Below are 15,954 nucleotides of genomic sequence, written 5' to 3' on the forward strand. Positions count from 1 at the left end.
ATTACAGAAGTCTTTAACGTTAGATATATGGGTTCTATTGTTCTAATAAAAATGCAGTAGCCAAGATTATCTTTTTTTAAGGAGTATGCATTGTTTGGGGCAGCATTCTGTTGTAGTTGAAGCCTGCGACAAGAGAAAGGCCTTCACCTGGATCCTCTCTTTGGGAGTGAATCATTACAGAGTCTCATCTCAGTGAATATATTCTTGTCATTTATGGTTCCTCTGACTGTTGAAAAGGACATTGGCCTTAATTGCTTTGTTCAGATCTGGAATTATTGAACCAGAATTATAAAATTCTCTCAAAATCTGATGTGAATTCTAAAGATATTTAATTTTGGGGGATCACTACCTTGTTCCATTCAATTGAGGCGTTTGTGGTGCCAGGCTAGTCAGGTGTGCTTTTAATTCAGGAATAGTTTAGAAACTTAGAGGGCCATTTTGATATGATTGAAGTAGGACATCTGAATAGAAAAATGCTAAACCATTGGCTGGATGTTACTGGTAATTATAAACCAGCCTTATGTAAGCAAGTGTAAGTGGGACATACCCGTTAAGGGACCAGTTGTGTGTCTCTCTGCCAGTCATTTTGTCTGCATCTTTCCCCTGTCTTTCTTAATGTACATAATACGGTGCATGTTTAAGTATGAAAAACACCAAAGTCAGAAAAGAAGTTTTATTAGTAAAATCGTTTTAATTAACAGCTGTGAATGTCTAATTGGGAAATTGAACAGTCTAATCACAAGTTTAAGTATCCTAATTCTTACATCTTTTGACTGAAAATGAATGCCCAAAGTTGTGCATCACTCCAAAACAGACCTATTTTGTTTATGCACAGACTATGCAACAAGTGCACATGAATGTGTGTTCATGGCCAGTCATATCCTGTCTGGGTGAAAGCACTTAGAATAGATTAGGATGACTATGACAATGATACATCAAAAATACTTGCAAACTAAATGTCAACCAAGGCATTCTTGGCATGTTTGTTACCACACTTTACATTAAAACATCATAAATGTCAATGAAAAAGTAAAAACATTTTATAACCTCTCTATCCTCAACAGACTTCATACTTGCCCCTCTTTCCAAAACTCTTGCATTCACCTCCCTAACAACCCCATCCATAAACAAATTAAACAACGTGTGTGATGTCTCCATGGTTGTTTAATTTGTTTATGGATGGGGTTGTTAGGGAGGTGAATGCAAGAGTTTTGGATACAGCGCTGGTGACTGATTCATGTGAGAAACTGCAGAAGCTGGTGACTGAGTTTGGTAAAGTGTGTGAAAGAAGAAAGTTAAGAGTAAATGTGATATCTACTGTAGCATCCACTGCACCCTCATTTGCACTTGTGTCCATAGAACCATCATCTATAGTAAAGTCCACCTCACTGTTGTCAACAACATTGTCCATTGCACTGCCCTCAGCAGCATCCACCGAGATATCATCAAAGGCTGTGGCTATTGCACTTTCATTTACAGTGGTGTCCACTATGCTATCATCTATGGTGATGTCCACTGGACTATTATCCACAGTGATGTCCACTGTATTATTACCTGTAGTTGTATCCATTATACTGTTCACTGCATTGTTATCTACAACAGTGTCTGCTGCAGTGTTGTCATCTGCAGTATTCATTGTACCATCATTTGTAATGGGATCCACTGTAATATGCTGTATGGTAGTGTCTTTAACACTGTTGTTTACAGAGGTATCTGTCGTACTGACTGGAAGTAAGCCTGCTCCACTGTTGTTAACAGATATGTAAATTGCTTCATCTACATCCACCGAACTGCTGAATACAGCTATGTTTCCTTCACACTCATCTGTATTATTATCTGCTACACCATCATCAGATTCTAAACTGTTAATTTCATCTTCAAGAGTATCTGGGATCGCAGTGTGATCATATATACCAGGGTTGTCTTGGTATACCCCTATATCATATTCTCCAATTGTCACAACTGGGTTTTCTCCTTCCCTTGTCTTCATAGTGTTCTCTTCTTCCCCGGTCTTCATAATGTTCTCTTCTTCAACTACCTCTGTAAATGTGTCTGTGCTTTCTTTTGTTGTGTTCTCTTTTTTGGCTGCATCTCCGACACTGCCTTCTCCAACCACCTCTGTAATGTCATCACCAGCCAACTCCACAGCCATTCCTAGAATGCTTTCTTCTTGAGATTCCTTAACATTTTCTCCTCCATCCACATCACTGTGTGTTGATGTCTCCCTGTCATTCTCCTCCCCAAGTATTCCAATTTCATTTGGCAGTGCAGTGCTGCTTTCAAGCTTGGTTGTTACAGGAAGGTCTTATTGATCTGTGCTACTAGAGCCAAAGCCAATGCCAGAGGTAATGATAATCTCAGGAGGAACTGTAAGTACAGAACTGGCAGCTCCATCATCCACTGCTGCACTGTCACTCAAAATAAGCCAGTGGATGCCATCACCAAGATCCTGGATACTTTCTAGATTGGTGTTAGAGAAGGTGTCAGGGTCAGTTCCTTTCACTGTAACATGTGTCAATATACTGCCTGATTCAAGATTTACCACTTCTTCAGGCTCAGTGTGACTCATGAGCAAATCCTCCCCATGCTCATCATCACTTCCTTCATCCTCAGCATTTAGTGGATGAGGTGTAACAGCACTTTGGTTTCCAATCTTCACTGTAGCTTCCTCACCAACCATATGATCCTCAGAGTGGTCCATGATAACCAGATTCCCATGCACCTGCACTCTCTCAGGGTCCACCACATTGAGCTCGGCAAGGGCATTTCCAGTGTCCAAGCTGCTGGTGGGACCCAAGCCACTGGCAAGATACGTGCTGTTTGTTATATCCAAGGCACTTGTTATACCTGAAGTACTTGTATGGTTTGAAGCGCTAACAAGAAACAAGTCACCTGTCAAATTTACACCACTTGTTATGGACTCTTCATCTGTATCCGTATCTGTAGTTGGAGGATTACCATCTTCAGTTGGTGCCACTTTTTTTTTGCCATCATTCCCCATTTCTGCCTCTGGTATCTTACTGTCCTCTCCTGAATTTTTATCTAACATGATATTCACCCCCCCATCTCCATAATGCTCATTATCATAATCATATTCTATGTCCATTTCAGGTGGAAGCTGATAATCATTCATCAAATAGTTTGTAAGGAACTGGTCTTTCATTTTTTCTATCATCAAATCCACACTATCCACATTTCCCTCAAAGTCTGCTTGATCAACTATTACAGAGGTCTGCTTCAGCCCTAAAATGCCTCCATTGCTTGAAGTTGTTGGGCTCTCATTAGTTGTTGACTCCTCATCAGAAGTTGCCTGGCCCTTGTTTAAGGAAGTTGTCAGGTCCTCAGATAAAGCTGCTGCTGCAGATCCCTTGTCCAAGGAAGCTATTACTGGGTACTTGATAAAGGATGGTTCAGTCAAGCTTTCAGTAGAAGCCACTGTCAGGTCCTCAACTAAGGCATCTACTGTCGAGGTTTCAACAATGGAAACTGTTGTCAGGTCCTCAGTTAAGGAAGCTGATGTTGAACCTTCATCATAGAAGGTTGATGTTAGACCCTCATCTGAGAAAGCTGCTGTTAAACCTTCATCAGAGGATGCTACTGTCAGGCCCTCAACTGAGGAAGCAGTTACCAAGCCCATGTCTGAGGAACCTGTTGCTGGACTTTTATTGTATGAAACTTCAGCTAGGTCCTCACCAGATCCTGCTGCTAGACCCTCCTTAGTTGGGCTTGTTGCTAGACTCTCAATTGAAGAAGCAGTTGTTGGGCCCTCATCAAGAGAAATTGTTACTGGGACCCCCTTGTCAAGAGAAGCCATTGCTGGGTCCTTGTCAGAAGCCGCTGTTGAGCCATCAGAAACTATTACAAAGTTCTTATCAGGAGCCGTTGCCAAGTCATCAGGAGAAACAGTAGTTGAACCCTCTTCAAATGTTGCTGCTAACCCCTCTTCAGAAGTTACTGCTGGGCCCTCTTCAGGAGAAGCTGTTGTTAGGCCAACATTGGAAACTGTTACTGGGCCGTCATCAGAAGTTGCTGCTAAGCCCTCATAAGGAGAAGCTGCTGTCAGGCTGTCATCAGGGGAAACTGCTGCAAGGCCTTCATCAGTAGTTACTGCCAGGCTCTCATTAGAAGAAGCTGCTGTCAGACCCTCATCAGTGGAAGTTATTGCCATGTCCTCATCAGGAAAAGCTGTTGCCAAGCTGTCATCAAGTAAGATTGTTGCTAGATCTTCGTCAGAAAAGACTGTTGCCAGGTCGTCATCAGGTAAAGCTGTTGCCAGGTCCGTACTAGGAAAAATTGTTGTTAGGTCCTTAATGGGAAAAGCTGTTGCCTGGTCCTCATTGTGGAAAACTGTTGCCAGGTCCATATCAGGAACAGATGTTGCCAGGTCATCATCAGGAGTAACAGTTGCTGAACCCTCATCAGAAGCTGCTGGGACCTCGTCATGGGTTATCAGACCCTTGTTGTCAGAAGCTGCTAGGCTTTCTTCAGAAGTGGTTGGGTCCTCATGGAAAGCTGTTTCTGAGCCTTCATCAAAAATTGCAAGCCCTTCATTAGAAATCCCTGGACTCACATCAGTTACTGAACTTTCATTACTGGGAAAAGTTATTTATTACTGACAGGTATTTGAGTGGCATATCTCATACTTAACAGATTTGGAGTGAAATATAACTGTTCAGAACTTGAGAAAAAGAAAAGCTCAACAGAAGGCAATCCTGGTCCTAGAATTTCATGAGATTAATATGAAACCTTCCTTTTTCTAGATCCATCTTGTGCAATGAAAAAGAACAACTTACCTTACTTCGTCTTCCTGCAAAGGATGAGAACCCCCAGCCAGTTACTATCATTGAAGTTGGTGCAGGCTCCGGTGTTTGTCCCAAAAATCTTTGTGAGTTACTTGTTCACAAGTATTCTGTACAAAGTGTGGGAAAGGGATGATTTATTATGTGTATGTAAGGAATATTAGGTTTTTATCTAACTGTATCTCTGATGCCCGTTCCCATCGGGAACTCCCAATAAGGAGATGGCCACAGCAAAAGTCTCCACGTATCCCTGTCCTTACAAGCCTCCCTCACATACACCATTCCATGTTTTATTCCACCATTTTTCTCTCTCCAGTACTCTTGTACTCTATTTGTCCATGTCACAGATGGTCTTCCTCTCACACTAACCCCTGTAATTGTACTATCAAACACTCTCCTTGTAAACTTGAATTGCATTCTTTTCACATGCCCAAACCACCTCAAATGATTATGTTTCACTGACTCTACCACTTTGCAGTTCATTCCCTTTACATTCCTTGCCATACCACATCTTTCATGTACCACATTTCTTTCTTCGTTCCATCTAGTCAAACCACATGCTCCTCTCAAATAGCTCATTTCTGCAGCCTGGATTCTTGCCCTCTTTGACTTATTCCATGTCCATGTTTCGCATGCATAGGTCAGGGTTGAGAGGACTATGGAGTTCTTTTTTCACTTCTATCCTTACATCTAAATCCTTCATTATTCTGGTAAGTTACCCAGTGACTCTTCTACCCTCTCCTGCTCTCTCTCACTTAACCCTCCTTCCATCTCTCCAAACTTACCCAAGATAGCTCCTAAACACTTCAATTCTTTTACCTCCTCCAGTCTTTATCCCCCATATCCATAACTATATGCTTTGTTTTTTCACTATATGGTAGGCAGCCAGAAACCACTGAGTCATATTACCAGCACTACCCACTTGGGTATTGGGAGAGTTAGTGATGGCTGCACAGAGCTAACTCTTATGTGGTTGTCAAGCTACACTCCTCTAACTCAGGTAGCTGTCGTTTCTCTCTGCTTCACCCACATGTGGACTACTGGCATTCTGCCCACAACTGTACAGTCTCTCCCTGTCATAGATAACACTTGATAAAACTTCACTCACCCAGTTCGTTCTTTGTAACTATATATTCATGCTCAGTATTTTACTTTTATGTTTTTGTTGAACAGACTGTGTTCATATGACTTCCGTTGGGTTGGATGCAGAGGAGGATTTGAAGATTGCCGTACAGAGGCTCTTTTCCAGTGAAGACAAACCAACCAACCGTTCTGTGGAGTATTTACTTTAATCAGGTGAGAGTGAATCAGGTCAATGTATGACTTTCCTGTGCAGTATTATAATGTATAGGCTTAGGGAGTTGATGTGAAACTTGTGTAAAATTTGAGAAGTGTGGTGGTTAGCATATGACATGGAGATTAAGTAAAATGTGGTGGGGAATATGACAAACCTGACAGGGTTATATGGCTGGCTTGTTGGTAAACATGTTATAATGTGTATAACATTCTGGCCTTGTGTTTTTGACAGACTTGGTGATAGATATTTCATAAACTTTATCCACTACGTGAAAATTGAAGTAGAATTAGAAATAGTGGAACCATGAAATTTTCTCTCCTTGTTAGCTTTACACTTTTGTTAGATTTTTGTATCTGACACCAGTCACAAATTCCAAGAATATCAATTTTTTTCCACGTTTGATAAGATGGCCACTTGACTTAAATATTTTAATGAAAAAATTATTGATATCTTGACAAACTTTTATTTCATATGCTTAGACAGTTAGTCATTTGTCAGGACTGAGAAACAAATTCATAAGCCATTTTCTGACAATATCATTACTTTTTCATTGGGATCATTGATTCAGGCTTTCAGTATGATACTATTCTTACTACTTTTTTTGGAATTATTGATCTATGTCTTATGTATGACACAATTCTTGGAGTAGACTTGATTATTTATCATAATTTTGATGTAGAAGTATAAAACATAGTAGAACACTGGTTTTGAAGCTGCATTTTTTTGCAGTGGAAATGGCTGACACAGCAACACAGTTACCGGGTCGGATAACCTGTTACTGACTTAATGATCGCCAGAATTGTTTTTTTTCCTTTACGAAGTTATTGTCAGTATCTTTAGAGATAAGACTGAAATATCTTCTGGGTAGGGATAGAGTATGTACAAAGCCACAGAGAAGTATCCTGTGATATGTTGGTTAACGCTCGAGCCAGAGGCTGCAGATTGGTTGGGTTTAATAGGTATCAGGACTGGGCGAAGCCACGTCCAAGGCTCAGAAGTGATTAAACCAGGAGTCTGGCACCAGGGGTGATCCTGCAGGTGACGTAGCATTCACGTTCATGAGAAATGAGGATCAGTGGAATAAATAGTCCCATGATGAGTTAGATGTTCTAGCTAAGCATTCTAAACCTCAAGGTGCATATGGCCAAGGAGCTTCTGAAGCAGCAGCAACTATTCTTAAAGTTGTTTGCTGTCGTTCCAACATCACCAAAGGAACCTGCTGACATTTTTGAACCCCCCAAGGCACGGATGGTTATTAAATTTTCTAAGTGGCAAATAAGATGTTAGTGTTCATTAGTAGGACTGTTAGCAGTAAAACTCATAGAGTATTATTTCATCTTTATCTTGCGATGGTGAGACCACATTTGGATAATGCAGTACGGTTTTGGACTCCATACTATGCAGTTGATATAGATTGTTTAGAGTACAAAGGTGAATGACAAAAATGATCCCAGGAATTAGAATCTCACTTATGAAGAAAGGTTGAAAAGACTGAATTTACACTCACTTAAGAGGAGGAGGGCTAGAGGGGATTTGATTGAAGTTTTAGAATGAGTGAAAAGCATTAATTAAGGTAACATGAATAAAGTTCTTAGAATGGTGCCACCAGATAGGACAAGAAATAATGGATTTAGATCAGAAAAAAATACATTCAGGTAGGATGTGGGTAAGTATTGGTTTGGGAATAGGATAGTAGATTTATGGAATAAGCTGCGAAGTACAGTAGTGGAAGTGGAAGCTAGGTCTTTAGGTAGATTTAAACGAAGGTTGGATGCGTTTATGAGTTCACGCGGTTTGTTGTAGGATGGACAGACTCAGGACCTGCCTAGCATGGTCCCAATAGCCCTCTTGCAGTGTCCTCACTTCGTATGTTCTTATGACCCAATCAAGTATTGGGTGTCCATGCAGGCATTTTACCAATGTTTAGGAAATACCTCTGTGACCCAGCAACAAAGTTTAACAGACAGTTGGAGTATTTTCCTGGGAAAGCTTGTAAGGCCATTGAATGCTATGCAGTGAGGAGTCCTGAAGTTGGGTATCCTAAAGCATGGGAACTTCTGAAGAATAAATTTAGTTCCAGATACATAATAATGAAATTATGGACTGGTAATGTTATTAGAAGTCTTGATTTAAGATCTGCAGATCATGAAGGATAATGTGACCTTTTAGTTGTGCAAAATTGTGTTGAGATGCTGCAAATCATACAGATTCTTCAAGAAGTGAACATCAAATCTACCATGACTAAGAGGCAGTAAATGTTCAGGAAGGATACTCAAGTATCACATGTTTGGCAGAATTTGTTAAGCAAGTTTCTAATAATCTGCATTTGGCTGGCCGAGATTGGAACTTGACTTTGCTGCCAACCTGATGCAGTTGTAAACAGCATCAGGTTGGCAGCTGAGTCAAGTTTTGGTTTCGGTCAGCCAGTTGTAGATTATTAGAAGCTTCAGGCCTGGGAGCTGACACTTTTTTTGGAGAGTGTACCTGTCTGTGATATAAAAAGTAAGATCTTTCTTCACTTATTTTCTCCATATGTCCAAACCACTTCAGTGCATCTTCTTCTGCTCTCTCTCAACCTCACTCTTTTTATTTCCACACATCTCTCTCTTACCCTTTCATTACTTAATCAAACCACCTCACACCACATATTGTCCTCAAGCTTTCATTTCACTGCATCCACCCTCATCTACATACATATACACTTAAACACCTATACATGCACATATACATAGATATACATATACATATCAACATATACACATATACATATGCATACACAGACGTATACATATATACACATGTACTTATTCATACTTGCTTGCCTTCATCCATTCATGGTGCTACCCCAGCCTGCAGGAAACAGCATTGCTACCCCCTGCTTCAGCAAGGTAGCGCCAGGGAAACAGACAAAAGGCCACATTCGTTCACACTCAGTCTTTATCTGTCATGTGTAGTGCACTAAAACTGCAGCACCCTGTCCACATCCATTTTATTTATTTATTTATTTATTTATTTATCTATGGTATCCCTGGGGATAGGGGAGAAAGAATTCTTCCCACGTATTCCCTGCGTGTCGTAGAAGGCGACTAAAAGGGGAGGGAGCGGGTGGCTGGAAATCCTCCCCTCTCGTTTTTTTTCAATTTTCCAAAAGAAGGAACAGAGAAGGGGGCCAGGTGAGGATATTCCCTCAAGGGCCCAGTCCTCTGTTCTTAACGCTACCTCGCTAACGCGGGAAATGGCGAATAGTACGAAAAAAAAATAAATCTTTGAAAATAGGACATAATGTAATGCAGTATTATGAGAAAACATTCATTGTCATTAGTTCTAGTCTTTTGATTATGAAGTGGATGGATTTGATTTAAGGTATAAGAGGCAGGATAGATATGATTCAAATGGTGAAATCAAAGATACTACGGATAGATATGAAATTTGTTACCATTAGAAAATTCTCATCAGATACTGAGTTGTAAATTGATTGTTTCCTCAAAGGCTCAGTCCTCTGTTCTTAACGCTACCTCGCTAACACAGGAAATGGCGAATATGTATGTATGAAAGATCATTTTAACAGTTAATTTTATCTTTTATTTATGAAAATACCATTTTCATAGTACACAATTTTAGCTTTGGAGTATCTTCAGTAAAGGTTAGTGATTTTTTTTCCATTATATTTAAATACTACTGCCATAATGAGGTATCATCTGTTGCAAATGAATGACAGCCATGTTTGCACACATTTTTAGGGTTTGATGAGTAATGCACCAGCTAATGTCCACCTCTGCACTGGACCAAATGCTGAACTGGATTATGACACTGCCATCACCCAGGTGGGTTTAACATATAGGGGAAAAAGAATAGTTTCCAGGTATTCCCTGCGTGTTGTAGAAGGCGACTAAAAGGAAGGGAGCGGGGGGGCTGGAAATCCCCCTCTCTCTCTCTCTCTCTCTCTCTCTCTCTCTCTCTCTCTCTCTCTCTCTCTCTCTCTCTCTCTCTCTCTCTCTCTCTCTCTCTATCTATCTATCTATCTAAAGGAAGGAACAGAGAAGGGGGCCAGGTGAGGATATTCCCTCAGAGGCCCAGTCCTCTGTTCTTAGAGCTACCTCGCTAAAGCGGGAAATGGCAAATAGTATGAAAGAAAAGAAAGAAGTATTACAGCTATTGAAATGTATGGATGAATGGAATGGATGAAGACAAGCAAGTCTGAATATGTGCATATGTATGTATTTTAGGCATATACACACTATTTGCATATTTATGTAGTAGATTCCTCATGTAACCACTCTCCTGCTCTTGTAAATGTTATTGATTTTACATATATTAACCAAATATGGAAATGTAGCATCATAGTACGTAGCCCAAACATCTTAAAGCAGATGATTTGTACAGTATTTCCTCACGGCCACACCAAACATAAAAACGTTGACATTACTCTCCGAGACCTCACTTTACCTAGAAGCTTACTTTGTAGTCTCAGCATTACAGCCTTCACCTTTACAAGGTTGTCACCATCCACACATTCTGAGTTATCATTTCACTCCGAAGAGCTGAATAGAATTTCAGCCGAAAATTACAATTTTATCTTTCATTTAGGATTGTTTATTAGGTACCAGTTTGTTTGCACCAAATAATTTCACCATTGCTAAGTTCTCTCATGAGGAATAACCTTATCAGCATTCATATGATTATCCTTCGTTTCAAAATTTCATGTGTCAGCATGTGTTGGTTGGATAACCCAGTAGTTTCCAGTCCAATACAGTTATTTTGCTCTTAAAACCACGAAAATACCCTGTAGATGTGCTTCAATGGCCAGCACTGAATGTGAGCATTACGCATGTCTGTTTGATTGTTTCTTTTATGTGGTAATGTTTATTGTACACATTATCTCATCTCTTATGGGCTATAAAGAGTTCAGGGGTTTGTGACAACTTGTCTCACCTCTATAGATGTTACTAAATAGCAAGAGATGCTTGGATTTTTAGAATGATCCTACCATGGTGGCTTCAGTCAGACCAGAATTGACCATGCAAACCAGTAAGTTTCTTCAAGAAGACCAAAGAGGAGAAGCCATAAAACTTGCATAAATTGTGCATATAAGCACGTTGAAAACAATTACCAATATTAGGAGAAGAAAGATCATGAGAGGCAAGTGTTTTGGGAGCAGCTGAATGAGTGTGTTAGTGGTTTTGATGCACAAGACCGGGTTATAGTGATGGGTGATTTGAATGCAAAGGTGAGTAATGTGGCAGTTGAGGGAATAATTGGTATACATGGAGTGTTCAGTGTTGTAAATGGAAATGGTGAAGAGCTTGTAGATTTATGTGCTGAAAAAGGACTGGTGATTGGGAATACCTGGTTTAAAAAGCGAGATATACATAAGTATACGTATGTAAGTAGGAGAGATGGCCAGAGAGCGTTATTGGATTATGTGTTAATTGATAGATGCACGAGAGAGACTTTTGGATGTTAATGTGCTGAGAGGTGCAACTGGAGGGATGTCTGATCATTATCTTGTGGAGGCGAAGGTGAAGATTTGTGGGGGTTTTCAGAAAAGAAGAGAGAATGTTGGGGTGAAGAGAGTGGTGAGAGTAAGTGAGCTTGGGAAGGAGACTTGTGTGAGGAAGTACCAGGAGAGACTGAGTACAGAATGGAAAAAGGTGAGAACAAAGGAGGTAAGGGAAGTGGGGGAGGAATGGGATGTATTTAGGGAAGCAGTGATGGCTTGCGCAAAAGATGCTTGTGGCATGAGAAGCGTGGGAGGTGGGTTGATTAGAAAGGGTAGTGAGTGGTGGGATGAAGAAGTAAGATTATTAGTGAAAGAGAAGAGAGAGGCATTTGAACGATTTTTTCAGGGAAAAAATGCAAATGAGTGGGAGAGGTATAAAAGAAAGAGGCAGGAGGTCAAGAGAAATGTGCAAGAGGTGAAAAAGAGGGCAAATGAGAGTTGGGGTGAGAGAGTATCATTAAATTTCAGGGAGAATAAAAAGATGTTTTGGAAGGAGGTAAATAAAGTGTGTAAGACAAGGGAGCAAATGGGAACTTCAGTGAAGGGGGCTAATGGGGAGGTGATAACAGGTAGTGGTGATGTGAGAAGGAGATGGAGTGAGTATTTTGAAGGTTTTTTGAATGTGTTTGATGATAGAGTGGCAGATATAGGGTGTTTTGGTCGAGGTGGTATGCAAAGTGAGAGGGTTAGGGAAAATGATTTGGTAAATAGAGAAGAGGTAGTAAAAGCTTTACGGAAGATGAAAGCCGGCAAAGCAGCAGGTTTGGATGGTATTGCAGTGGAATTTATTAAAAAAGGGGGTGACTGTATTGTTGACTGGTTGGTAAGCTTATTTAATGTATGTATGATTCATGGTGAGGTGCCCGAGGATTGGCGAAATGCTTGCATAGTGCCATTGTACAAAGGCAAAGGGGATAAGAGTGAGTGCTCAAATTACAGAGGTATAAGTTTGTTGAGTATTCCTGGTAAATTATATGGGAGGGTATTGATTGAGAGGGTGAAGGCGTGTACAGAGCATCAGATTGGGGAAGAGCAGTGTGGTTTCAGAAGTGGTAGAGGATGTGTGGATCAGGTGTTTGCTTTGAAGAATGTATGTGAGAAATACTTAGAAAAACAAATGGATTTGTATGTAGCATTTATGGATCTGGAGAAGGCATATGATAGAGTTGATAGAGATGCTCTGTGGAAGGTTTTAAGAATATATGGTGTGGGAGGCAAGTTGTTAGAAGCAGTGAAAAGTTCTTATCGAGGATGTAAGGCATGTGTACGTGTAGGAAGAGAGGAAAGTGATTGGTTCTCAGTGAATGTAGGTTTGCGGCAGGGGTGTGTGATGTCTCCATGGTTGTTTAATTTGTTTATGGATGGGGTTGTTAGGGAGGTGAATGCAAGAGTTTTGGAAAGAGGGGCAAGTATGCAGTCTGTTGTGGATGAGAGAGCTTGGGAAGTGAGTCAGTTGTTGTTCGCTGATGATACAGCGCTGGTGGCTGATTCATGTAAGAAACTGCAGAAGCTGGTGACTGAGTTTGGTAAAGTGTGTGAAAGAAGAAAGTTAAGAGTAAATGTGAATAAGAGCAAGGTTATTAGGTACAGTAGGGTTGAGGGTCAAGTCAATTGGGAGGTAAGTTTGAATGGAGAAAAACTGGAGGAAGTAAAGTGTTTTAGATATCTGGGAGTGGATCTGGCAGCGGATGGAACCATGGAAGCGGAAGTGAATCATAGGGTGGGGGAGGGGGCGAAAATTCTGGGAGCCTTGAAGAATGTTTGGAAGTCAAGAACATTATCTCGGAAAGCAAAAATGGGTATGTTTGAAGGAATAGTGGTTCCAACAATGTTGTATGGTTGCGAGGCGTGGGCTATGGATAAGAGTTGTGCGCAGGAGGGTGGATGTGCTGGAAATGAGATGTTTGAGGACAATATGTGGTGTGAGGTGGTTTGATCGAGTAAGTAATGTAAGAGTAAGAGAGATGTGTGGAAATAAAAAGAGTGTGGTTGAGAGAGCAGAAGAGGGTGTTTTGAAATGGTTTGGTCACATGGAGAGAATGAGTGAGGAAGGATTGACCAAGAGGATATATGTGTCAGAGGTGGAGGGAACGAGAAGTGGGAGACCAAATTGGAGGTGGAAAGATGGAGTGAAAAAGATTTTGAGTGATCGGGGCCTGAACATGCAGGAGGGTGAAAGGCATGCAAGGAATAGAGTGAATTGGAACGATGTGGTATACCGGGGTTGACGTGCTGTCAATGGATTGAACCAGGGCCTGTGAAGCGTCTGGGGTAAATCATGGAAAGTTGTGTGGGGCCTGGATGTGGAAAGGGAGATGTGGTTTCGGTGCATTATTACATGACAGCTAGAGACTGAGTGTGAACAGATGTGGCCTTCGTTGTCTTTTCCTAGGACTACCTTGCGCGCATGCAGGGGAAAGGGGAGGTGTCATTTCATGTGTGGTGGGGTGGGGAGGGAAATGGATGAAGGCCGCAAGTATGAATATGTGCGTGTATATATGTAGATAATGAAATGTATAGGTATGCATATGTGCGTGTGTGGGGGTTTATGTATATACATGTGTAAGTGGGTGGGTTGGGCCATTCTTTCATCTGTTTCCTTGCGCTACCTTGCTAACGCAGGAGACAGCGACTAAGTGTAATGATGATATGATAAAATTCCTTAAAATACAATAGATTCATTTTGATGCCAAGGTTGATACGTAGATTAGGTGTTCCCAAATTAGTGTGTATATCAGACCCAAGTGTCATTCTGAATTACTATGGTTTAATCCATTCACATTTCAGAGTTGAACAGCAGTTGTATTTCAGAGTTTTTGAATTGTAGATACATTACTGATCTTTCAGATATGGTTTTCCAGCTTTTGAATGTTATATTTATGTAAACTATGTAAATGATTACTTAACATTTGAAAATTATTTATAGTAATTACCTAAAATTCTTTCTTGTCCATGCTTGTGACAAGTGTAATGTGGACTAGGGAACAGAGTGGTATTTACATAAGATGAAATGGTGGGATTGGATACCATTATGAAGCAAATACCACAGAAAATCTGGAATAACTGTTATTCATTACTGCCTTCAAATCTTAAATAGAGCACAGGAAAATGAATGATAGCATTTACAGGCCACACATGTTGAACCCACATAGGTTTGAATCCAGGATGTGATAGTCAGTCTCTATTCAACACAAGCTGTTCATCTTCCATTGTGGGCTGGTCAGTAAAATGGGACTAGGCTTAGGCTAGGGTACATGTACATATAGTGTAACCAAGGTGGCTCTGATTAGGGCTCTCAGTTGCCCGTGCTGTCTCGGTTGAAAAAAGCTAAAGAGATCATCGGGAAAAGTTTAAACGAATGGTACTCAGTTAGATTGGATCAGGTGAATTATTTCATGATTAAATATATCAGGAAAGGTTAGTGACAGCTGTGTAGTGAGCCAGGACTTCAGGGGTTGTCAGGTTGCACTCCTCTGACCCAGTTAGCTGCCTTTTCTTTCTGACTCACCCACATATGGACAATTGGCACTCTGTCCACAAACACACAATCTCGCCATGTCATACATAACACTTGACAAAACTTAATTCACACAGCTCATTCTTTGTAACTCATAGATTTTTCCACAATGAGCTCTTATGTGCTACCCCTGTAGTTTGGCAAAAGGGGAGGAGCAGTAAATAGAAGTAGTTGGTAGGAACATTTAAGCTGAAGCTTTAGGTAGGTGGAGTCAATAGGAATATTAGTTAGGAGCCTCTCCAAACACTGTGCTGGAGTTGCCCTCTGCCAGTTGCATGTTAAGAGTGGGGCATAAAGGCTAAGAAGTAACGCTGGAGTTCACTAGTTCTGGAGACTTGCCATGGCCAACACTTCCTTGAGGGAGTTTCAGTTGGAACAGGTGTCAGAGATGTAGATAGACAGATACATTAGATATGTCAGCACTGGTCAACCAGGCATGGAAAAAGAAACGTAACTAAGTTAATGATTGAGGAAAAAGTTACTAGGTAGGATGGAACCATCACCACAACAGTAGTTTTTTTTAGTATTAGGAATATTGTTAATCATAACAGTATGTTTTTTGGTATGAGTAATATTGCAGATTCCATGTGCTTGACCTTCAAACATACTAGGTTTTATTAGATATATATAATCCAGATTGGCATGTTATTTCTTGCATCATCAAGATTTTTCCTGATGATTAAGTCATTATAAGCTAGTGAGTACCTAATAGTTTACGTAATCAGAATTGGATTGCAACACATTGGACTTAAAGAACCAGTTTGCACTCATATGAAACTGACAGTTGTATGTGACAAATTTATGAGAATTGATTTTGCCTTTTAGTAACTGATTTATTACA

The 15,954-nt window shown here is 40.5% G+C and overlaps 2 protein-coding genes across 32 annotated transcripts in view; both read left to right on the forward strand.

Moving 5' to 3' along the window:
* Positions 1-15,954, forward strand: part of LOC139762982 (negative elongation factor D-like) — a 303,098-nt gene that overhangs the window by 231,957 nt on the left and 55,187 nt on the right. The window lies entirely within an intron of this gene.
* The window catches only part of LOC139762983 (negative elongation factor D-like), a 275,049-nt gene that overhangs the window by 25,768 nt on the left and 233,327 nt on the right, over positions 1-15,954 (forward strand). Inside the window, exons 1-2 of one of the 7 annotated variants that reach the window (XR_011715937.1) lie at positions 4,369-4,619; positions 4,761-4,885. The exons of 5 other annotated variants lie outside the window; for them this stretch is intronic. The gene's annotated coding sequence lies outside the window, so the exon portion shown is untranslated. Of the gene's footprint in view, positions 1-4,368; positions 4,620-4,760; positions 4,886-9,837; positions 9,921-15,954 lie in introns of those variants that run through there. One more of the 7 variants, XR_011715933.1, reaches the window with a different exon arrangement.

This window comes from Panulirus ornatus, chromosome 45, assembly GCF_036320965.1.
Source record: "Panulirus ornatus isolate Po-2019 chromosome 45, ASM3632096v1, whole genome shotgun sequence".
Taxonomy (NCBI): Eukaryota; Metazoa; Arthropoda; class Malacostraca; order Decapoda; family Palinuridae; genus Panulirus; species Panulirus ornatus.